Source organism: Sinocyclocheilus grahami, unplaced genomic scaffold, assembly GCF_001515645.1.
Source record: "Sinocyclocheilus grahami isolate Dianchi unplaced genomic scaffold, SAMN03320097.WGS_v1.1 scaffold1600.1, whole genome shotgun sequence".
Classification (NCBI taxonomy): domain Eukaryota; kingdom Metazoa; phylum Chordata; class Actinopteri; order Cypriniformes; family Cyprinidae; genus Sinocyclocheilus; species Sinocyclocheilus grahami.
In genome coordinates this window covers 169054-177918 of record NW_015506779.1, presented here as the reverse complement: position 1 = coordinate 177918, position 8865 = coordinate 169054, and positions in this window count along the sequence as shown.

The following is an 8865-nucleotide window of genomic DNA, read 5'->3' as shown; positions in this document are numbered from 1 at the left end:
ATTTTTTATTATCTGTGTTTTTGTTCTGTCACTGTCATTCTGTTACACTGTGGAGCTTCTGTCATGAAAACAAATTCCTCGTATGTGTAAACATACCTGGCAATAAAAACTCATTCTGATTCTGATTCACTATCTAATGCCATCTAATGGCCTGGCCATTTTCTAAAAAGTATGAACTCTCCAGTCTGAAATGTTCTTAGAAAGGGGAATCTGGAAGCCTGTGCATCCATTACTGTCTAACTGGCTTGAGCATTTTCTAGCTTTTGAGTCATATGCATACATGGGTTTAGCAAAGCGCTGACATTAGCATGACGTTAATGGGGCTGTCAGTAGGTGTTCTCGTCTCAGAGTGGCCTGTTTCTGTTCATATCAGTCTGACATAGTAATTGCTTCGGCTGACACAAATGTCCAGATCGAAGTGCAATCAAAACCGCAACGCATTTTTGGCGATTGGTTGGTGTTTATGAATTGTTTACCAGGGCTGAGGGATTTCAGTGTGCGGTGGATCATAATTTCACACAGTCTCTGACATGCAAAAGAAGAGTTTGAAAGTCAAAGGTAATGTCAATGATGGCGCTTTATTTGTCTTTCTGTTCCCTTCTATCATTCACTCTCTGTGTACTCATATTGATATATTTAATGTTATTGTATGTGGTTAGGCACGCTGAATATCTCGTAGTGTGGAGCAAAAATGTCAATTTGGAAAGATTTTAACATTTAAAAACAGCTGGTATTTGAATGCCTACATTATAGCTGCCAATCTCTCTTTTACATTTGGAAAAAGTGCAGGAATGAGATAGTGAGTGTGTGATTTTGTCTTCCACACCAATTACTATAGTATACACCAATATGTCAGTCCCAATCTCTCTCTTGACATGTAATGAGTCACCAAACGTTGCCACACAAATGCTTTTAAAACTGCTAACTCCATCAAACATCTCGTACATATCAGAAATCTAGTCCACTTAAAGCAGACAGATTTGCTATTCAGTGAACTGACATTGTCCATTTAAAACACTGAAGTCGAAGCCATTTACACAACAGACACTCAGTCCATTTTAAACAGGCACCTAGCTAATGCAGATGTTAGCACGTTTCCCAGTGAATCCTACGATCCATAGCCAGGTCTTTATCTCTTATTACTGCCTGTCTCTGCAGACATCAACATCGGAGCGGGCGACCACTCCTGTCCTCCGTTTACTGCTCTAATCCAGCTAATAGAGCTGCATTCCCGGGCCACGCTCCCTTAAACCACACTATTCACGCATTATTGCCTATTAACTGCTACAGCCTATAGGCGAAAGAGAGAAAGTGAGTTACAAAGACGTGTGTTCACTCAAACCCATAGCAATTTGCTATTTAGATGAAATGGACTCTAACAGAATAAAATGTAAAAAAAAGGTCCAGATTAGAGAAAAACATGGAGCAAAGGCTAAAGCCAGAAAAAATGTTTAAGGGTTTAAAAGGGAAAGTAGGTCAAGCTAAATAAAACTCAACAATATGTTTTACCGCTCACCTGTGTAAATCTGACCCCTGACAGTCACGTTGAACAACCAACTGTGCTTAGTTTGTAGCAACCATGTTTTTGCTTTATGATCTGCTAACCCTGGCAATGAACAGTGTCTCTGTCTTGTGTAGCTCTCTCTGTCTGTGTGTGTGTGTTTAGTCCTGGCTGTGTGAAATAATCTAGAGCTCCAGAAGTGTGGAAATGAGAGCCAAGGCCCACTGACTCTCTCTCTCCTAGTAAAAACATTATTTTCTAGGTTTTTCATGTCTTATTTTTTTAAGAGATTGGTCCTTTATGCTACTTAAAGAAGGTTTAAAAGACACTCTTGCACTTTTTGTTTCTTTCTCTCTATTCTCTTCAGTTACAAAAGACCTGCTTTACCTGCTTTGCCAAATTAAACCAAAAGTTTGTACTTTTAATTTGAGGCATTTTATTTTTAGGCACATTACTAGCACTTCATATATATTTCATTTCATATGTGAAATTTACAGGTACAAAAACATATTTTTTAATGTTTTGGTAGAGGCTTAAACATACAATATGCATGTACTGACAGCATCTAAAACACAAACAGTATAATGCATTTACAGCTATAGAAATGTGAAATATTTACAAATGCTTTATATCATACATGTATTTGTAAGTTACCTTTTTATATGTTATAGTTATACTTACATCCCTTAACACTTTCCCTAAATCTAATATTTCCGAAAATTTAAAGTTTAATAAGCAAATTAAAAAGAAAAATTCTTACAGAAAGTCATATATACTGTGAGAAATAAAGTCACAATTAACTTTTGAGGTCAAAAAAATACTTGTAGCGATCCCCACAGGCTGTGTATGTTACAAGAGAATCACATCAAACGAGATCTCTGGCAGTAATGGTCAAAAATTCAGCGGGAACAGGATTAAGAAAACAGTCCTGCACCAAGCTCTATCGTGTGTCCACACACAACTATTGCACACTGTGTACAGATCTGGCCTCTGAAAATGAGCCTTTTTTCACGTGGCAGCCTGCAATTCACCACGCATGATCACGGAGCTCCCTGCAGGCGCTTTTTCAGATTTCTTTAAAACATTGTTGTGCTTCACACAATATCCACCAGGTGGCGCAAGGGACAACATTCTGTAGTTAAACACCACAGCCAGCTCTGGGGTGCGTTTCCCAAAAGCATCGTTAGCCAACTATGGTCGCAAGTTCCATTGTTACCAACATAGTTCAATGATTCTGTGTTTCCCGAAACCATAGTTCAAACGAACATTCGCAAACAGTGGCGCAAACTTACGTGGTTAGAACTACATGCAGTTAGAAGCATAGTTTATTGTTAGTAAGACATGTGGGCTTATATAAATTATGCTCTTGGGCACAATAAGCAAGCTAACATGCAGTACAATCTATATCTTCCATTCTATGTAAATATAAATGCATTTTAATCTATGTATTTTTGCATGTCTTCAATAAGTGCCGTTTTTGAAGAGTGCACATGTGCATAAATGCCTATGGGAACCCTGAAGTATGACGTAAGAGGGAACCCACGATGAATCAAACATCAAATAAAGCAAAATGAAAGGGAACAAAAAATTGTAAATTAGTCATCAGGTGCCATGTTCAATATACAGTAGCTGCATTTTAGAGATCTCCAATCAGGAATTCGTTTTCTGATAATGTCTGATAGTTTAATTCATAAAATAGCCTATTTATATTAGAATATCACTTTAAAATATAATTCACAAAATTATTTAGTAAAAAGGACTTGGAAAACCCATTTTCGGTCTCATTATTTGTAAACACACACTTTATTGCGCTTTCCACAGGCATTGGCGATATGTAGGCTACTATATATAGCTAGTCAAGTCAGCACGCTGATTTAATTAGTCTTAATAAAAGTTAACTAAAAACAACGATTTGAGTGATAAGTGGTCATTCATACATATTTGCATAAAGTTTTACATTTTGTTTTCGATTTGACTGTTTATTTCAATTCCAAGCTGCCTTTTTAAGCTGCCTAATATACAAAAGTAGATATGAATGTTGTTCTACTATTGTTATCAAAAACAACTATTTAATTTCTTATGCTGTTATAAGAAAATAATCCAAGTGAATTCGCCGGCGCACTCGTCCAAGGCTAATTTATCATGTCAGAATTAAAACCCTATTTTAGAACAGTGCCACTCAGTCAGGTGTGCCAAAACTCTTAAATCAATATTTAATATTTCATTTTAAGTCAATATTTCATACCAAATAAATAAACAATTCCTTTCTAAAACTGTGACTGTAATGACATTTTTTTTAGGATTTTTGTGAGGGTCATGGTCGATATGTTGATCTGAATAATTTTTTATATTTCCATTGGTTGTAAATTATTTTATTTCCATATTTTATTTTCAAGTGTTTTGAGTATTTCTCCTCTTTTTGCTTATTTTATAATAACATGCATTTTGATGATTTATTTATGTAAAGTGCTTTGAGATGTGACATTTAAAGGCGTTAGAAAATAAAGATTATTATAGTATTATTATTATTATTAAATTGACGCTGTAGTTTTCTTAAATATAGAGCCTGAATTTATTAAATATATAGCCTGAATACTGTTAACTTTAGACAATTTGAGTAGTGAGGGGAAATATAGCCTATAGCTATTTACAGTGTTAAAATTATTTCTAAATACAAAATGTGATGTATGTGTGACTTATTTTATTTTTTTAATAGTAGCATATTTTTTAACATTGCAGCAAACATTTTAGTATAACTTTAGAAAAAATACTTTAATTTCTTTAAACCGTTGACAGTTTTCCTTTCATTTGGCCAAAATATTATAAAACATTATGCTTTATTGGCCATGACTAAACAGCAAATGTAGCCTACAAGACTAACATTCTGCAGTTAAACACCAAATCTGTAGCAATATGAGATTAAAGGCATAATATTTTAAGAATGATGGTGTTTTAGTGCCACAAAAAAATAAAAATAAAATAAAAAAATAAAATGAAATTAAAAATCTAAGACAATATTTTGAGGAAAAAAAATATGAGAATAAAGTGGTAGCAACATGCGAATAAAGTCTAAATATTTTGAGAGTAAAGGGAAAATTACAAGAATTAAGTCATAGCACTTAGAGATTAAAGTTATAATACTTTTGAGAGTATTGCACATGCAAATGTCCCAGACTGGAAGCACCCAGGAAAATTCTGGTGGCCTGTCAACAGATTTGAATGTTGGATTATTAGTAGAAATCATAGCATGTGTCATACTCGTAGCAGGGACAGTATGCTTGGAAATTTCACGTCTTCAATTGCATTTACTATTTGTAGTGCGCCTGCCCCCCAATAATAGCAATAAGCTTAGTGCATTTCACAAAAAAAAAATAAAGAGAGAAAACTGGCCTAATTTAATGAAACAAATGTCTCAATATTATGGAAAATATTATTGATTCACATGCAGATTTAACTGAGGTGAATACAGTGATCTGTCACGCCACATTAACGAGCGTGAAAAACACACTGTAAAAAAATGGTATGAGCTATCTACTTAAAAATAATTATGGTAACAATATTACACATAATATTTTTGAATAGTTTTTAAGGCTTGCTTTTTTAATGGAATGGAATCTATGACATAAATTAAATATTATTCGTGTAATGAGCTCATTTACTTTGCTGATTCTCAAAAGTCTGTGATTGTTTTTTTTACTATAAATTTGCAATTTGCTAAGAATTTGCAAGCTAATTAAAAAATAAAAGATTGCAAATAAAAAGTCTTATTAAAACTTTTTTAATTACAATTAAAACTTTTTAATTAAATTGATTGAGTGATAAAGACAAAAAATACTCCATAATCTATCGCAACGCTGCAGAGACTCTTCGTTGAAATAACGAATAGTCTTTGGTGAAATCACAAAACAAAATGCACACAAACATGTCTAACAAGTGACTAAAATCTCCATCTACAATTAATTAAAAATCTATTTATTATATATGTATAGTAGATATTTAGTAGCCTAGCAGTTAATAGAGTACATAGACAGCATCATTTGTTTGATCGCTGTCCAGCAGACCACGACGTGGGCGTGAGAAACGAGAGGTGCAGCGCTCACCTCATCATAACCGTTTGGCGTTAAATGATGAACACATCCTTCTATTCTTTGTAGGACACATAGCTGCACCTAAATTAGTGACGGATCCATATCAAATATTTACGGCTGCCATGACGAAACTATCACATTAAAGGATTAGTTTACCCAAAAATGAAAATGAACCCATGTTTTACTCACCCTAAAGCCATCCTAGGTGTATATGATTTTCTTCTTTCAGACGAATCCAACTGGAGTTGTATTAAAAATTGTTCTGGCACTTCTAAGCTCTATCATTGTAGTGGGCAGGTGTTTCTGTTCAACAGTCCAAAACATGTTAAATAAAGTGCACGCATCCATAAATAAAAAATATCCATATTTCAAACATAATAAACTTCTGCTGACTGTCGTACTGCTTAGAGGATTTTAAATAAATGACAAGACGTATTTTTCAGCATTGCAAGATTTTTATTGGTATTATCCACTAACATGCTGCAGTGATGCCCAGGCTCCTCTTACACCAGTGGTCAGTTATTCTTAAACATTATTATATATTAAAAATACATATTAAACATATTTTCTACCGATATAAGTCCAAATGTACTCTCTTGCACTCTATTCATTTACTGCACTCTATTCAACTGCTTGTTTTCTTAAAAAAAAAAAAAACACTAGCTTTTCTAATCTTTTTGTAATCTATCTATTTGTTTTATTTTATTTATTATACAATTAACAAAAGCAAAAAAAAGGCCTCTAACACTAGCTTGCTCTATTCTTTTTCTATTCTGTTTTTCTTTTTTATTTATTATATAATTTAAAAAACAAACAAACAAACCCTTGCTACGTGTACTGCATTAAGCTAACTGAGACTTGTTATAGCACTTGCATATCATTGCTCTTTTGTTGATTTTGATTGCTTCCATTGTCCTCATTTGTAAGTTGCTTTGGATAAAAGTGTCTGCTAAATGACTAAATGTAAATGTAAATGTAAGACATCACAAGACGAACACTCTAATCCACATTAACAATTAAAGTATGCAACGTAAATGGGTTTTTTTTGGACATAAACTAACTCAAAAACTGTGAACGGTGGTCACTGATGCCACTGCTTTTACACTATAAGCTGAGGTACCTCACATGACCCAAGTTAGTGTTAAAGCTTTCTTCAGCATTAAAACCCCAGACCATCTCATCTCCCAATAATAGACCATCTGTAGCGAGAAAGTAGGCTACTATCTGAGCCAGGGCTTAAAAACGAGAGAGAAAAAATTCAATCGGTTCACTCATATAGCAGAATCTGTATTTTAACGTTTCTGTTCTTGTTCCGTCTGTAGGCCTACTGTTACCTTTCTGAAACCGGTTTCAGTAGAAAAAAAATAGGTTAATAACAATTTTTTTACTTTTTTGCCTATAATAATAATAATAATAATGAAAGTACAGCATTTTCTTCCAAAAAAAAAAAAACTTGCTTCTAGTCATGGCCAATATAGCATTTTTTGTTTATTTAGCCAAATGTTATTAAACGAACAGAAAAAAATGTCAACGAAATGAAAGTTTTTTTTCCAAGACATTTAAAATGTTCACCACATGGTTAAAAATTATGCTACTCATACAGAACTGCATTTTGAGAGGATAAATAAGTCTTAGGCTTTTATTAATACATTCAGAAATAATGTAGACTAAAATACCGGTGAATGAAGCAAAATGTTTATAAAAATTATGAACATTACCTGTATAAACACAGCTATAGGCTATTAGTTCCTTTCTAAAATGTAAGTTAACAGCACAGTGAGGCGGTGCTCACACTGAATGGAACCGATTGTACAGACTATTTAAATTGAGCAGTGTTTATATGTTTCTTTAACTATATTTTATTTTGATAATGAACAGGTTGCGATGTCAAGTTAGCAAAATATGTTGTAGGCGCTGGTGCGATCACTGCATTTTTTTCCTTTCTAAGAGAGGAAACTGTTACTCTGTAATTTATGGTCATACAGACAGAAGCAAAACATAATTCAAAACTGTAAAGCTTTTGCAAAATAAAGAAAAAAAGCAGTATGCTGCTTAATTTCTGCCGTCTCGGTTTCCTTTCTGTGAACTTCGGAGCGTGTCACAATGTCCCTCAGCACATTTTATTATTTCGTTTGTTTAATCTTTAACTTTTATTCTCTGTTTTATACCATTTTATTACATAACAGTAAAATAATACTTATAATGTCCTTAAAATATAGGAAATAAAATAATCCATACAGGCCTACAGTTGCTTTATGTTTGTTTATTATGTTTTTCCATCTGCAGAAATAATAAAATAAAACAATGTTTGATGGTTAGGCTATAGGTTATAGCGATGCAGTCTGAGCTGAAAAACAGGGAAACTCTTGCTAAGCTTGACAAGTAGCATGACAAAAATTTGTAATTTTACAGTGATTTTTTTTTTATTCTCTGAGTTCATGCAAAATTATCTTTTAAAATGAATGTTTTCAAACAGGAACAAATAAACCCCAACAAAACTACCAATCACAAAAAATATACCCGCAAAAATGACAACAGGCTCAGGCCAGTTAGTATAATTTTTATTATTATACTAATTAAATTTAGTATAATAATAATAATAATAATAATAACCCAGCCGTTTTTAGTGGAACAAACTCATGTCACTCATGTCAAAGGAAGCTTTAAAAAAAAAACCTGTACGCTGCTTACTCATTACGTCACTCTCTCGCGGTTGAAAAAAAGCATTATTTTTTTTATTTCTTTTTTCTCTTAGCGTAAACGGCCTTCGCCAGCAACACGGCATATTTACACTTTTAAATTAAATTGAACTGCTTTTATGGTCTCATTAGTTTGTTGGTGTCTGTTTTTGTAGTAAATGTGTATAAAACAAGGGGAGTGTGGTAAAAAAAAATGGTATTTTGGTTTTCTGGTCGTAGTTCTTACCACATTAAGCTACGTTTTAGATCATGATTTTAGATGATCCACAACATATAGTGAAGCACAGTAAAAATAAGCACTGTAGAGTAATACTTTTGAAAAAAAAAATTTTCAGTGATCAAACTGTCATGATAAACATGAGATAATACTATAGATAACAGAATCATTAATATTTTTACTGGCCTTTGCGAAGTACTCAATAAACTTCAATAGGTTATAGCACACTGTGATTAAAGTTCAGTACGTTACATGACTGTTCCCTACTGATCATGTCTTTCCTGTGTTAGAGCATTCCCTGTGGTCCAGCGTAATACACCATGGTCACGCGTGATCCCTTTCCTCTGCACACGCATTCTC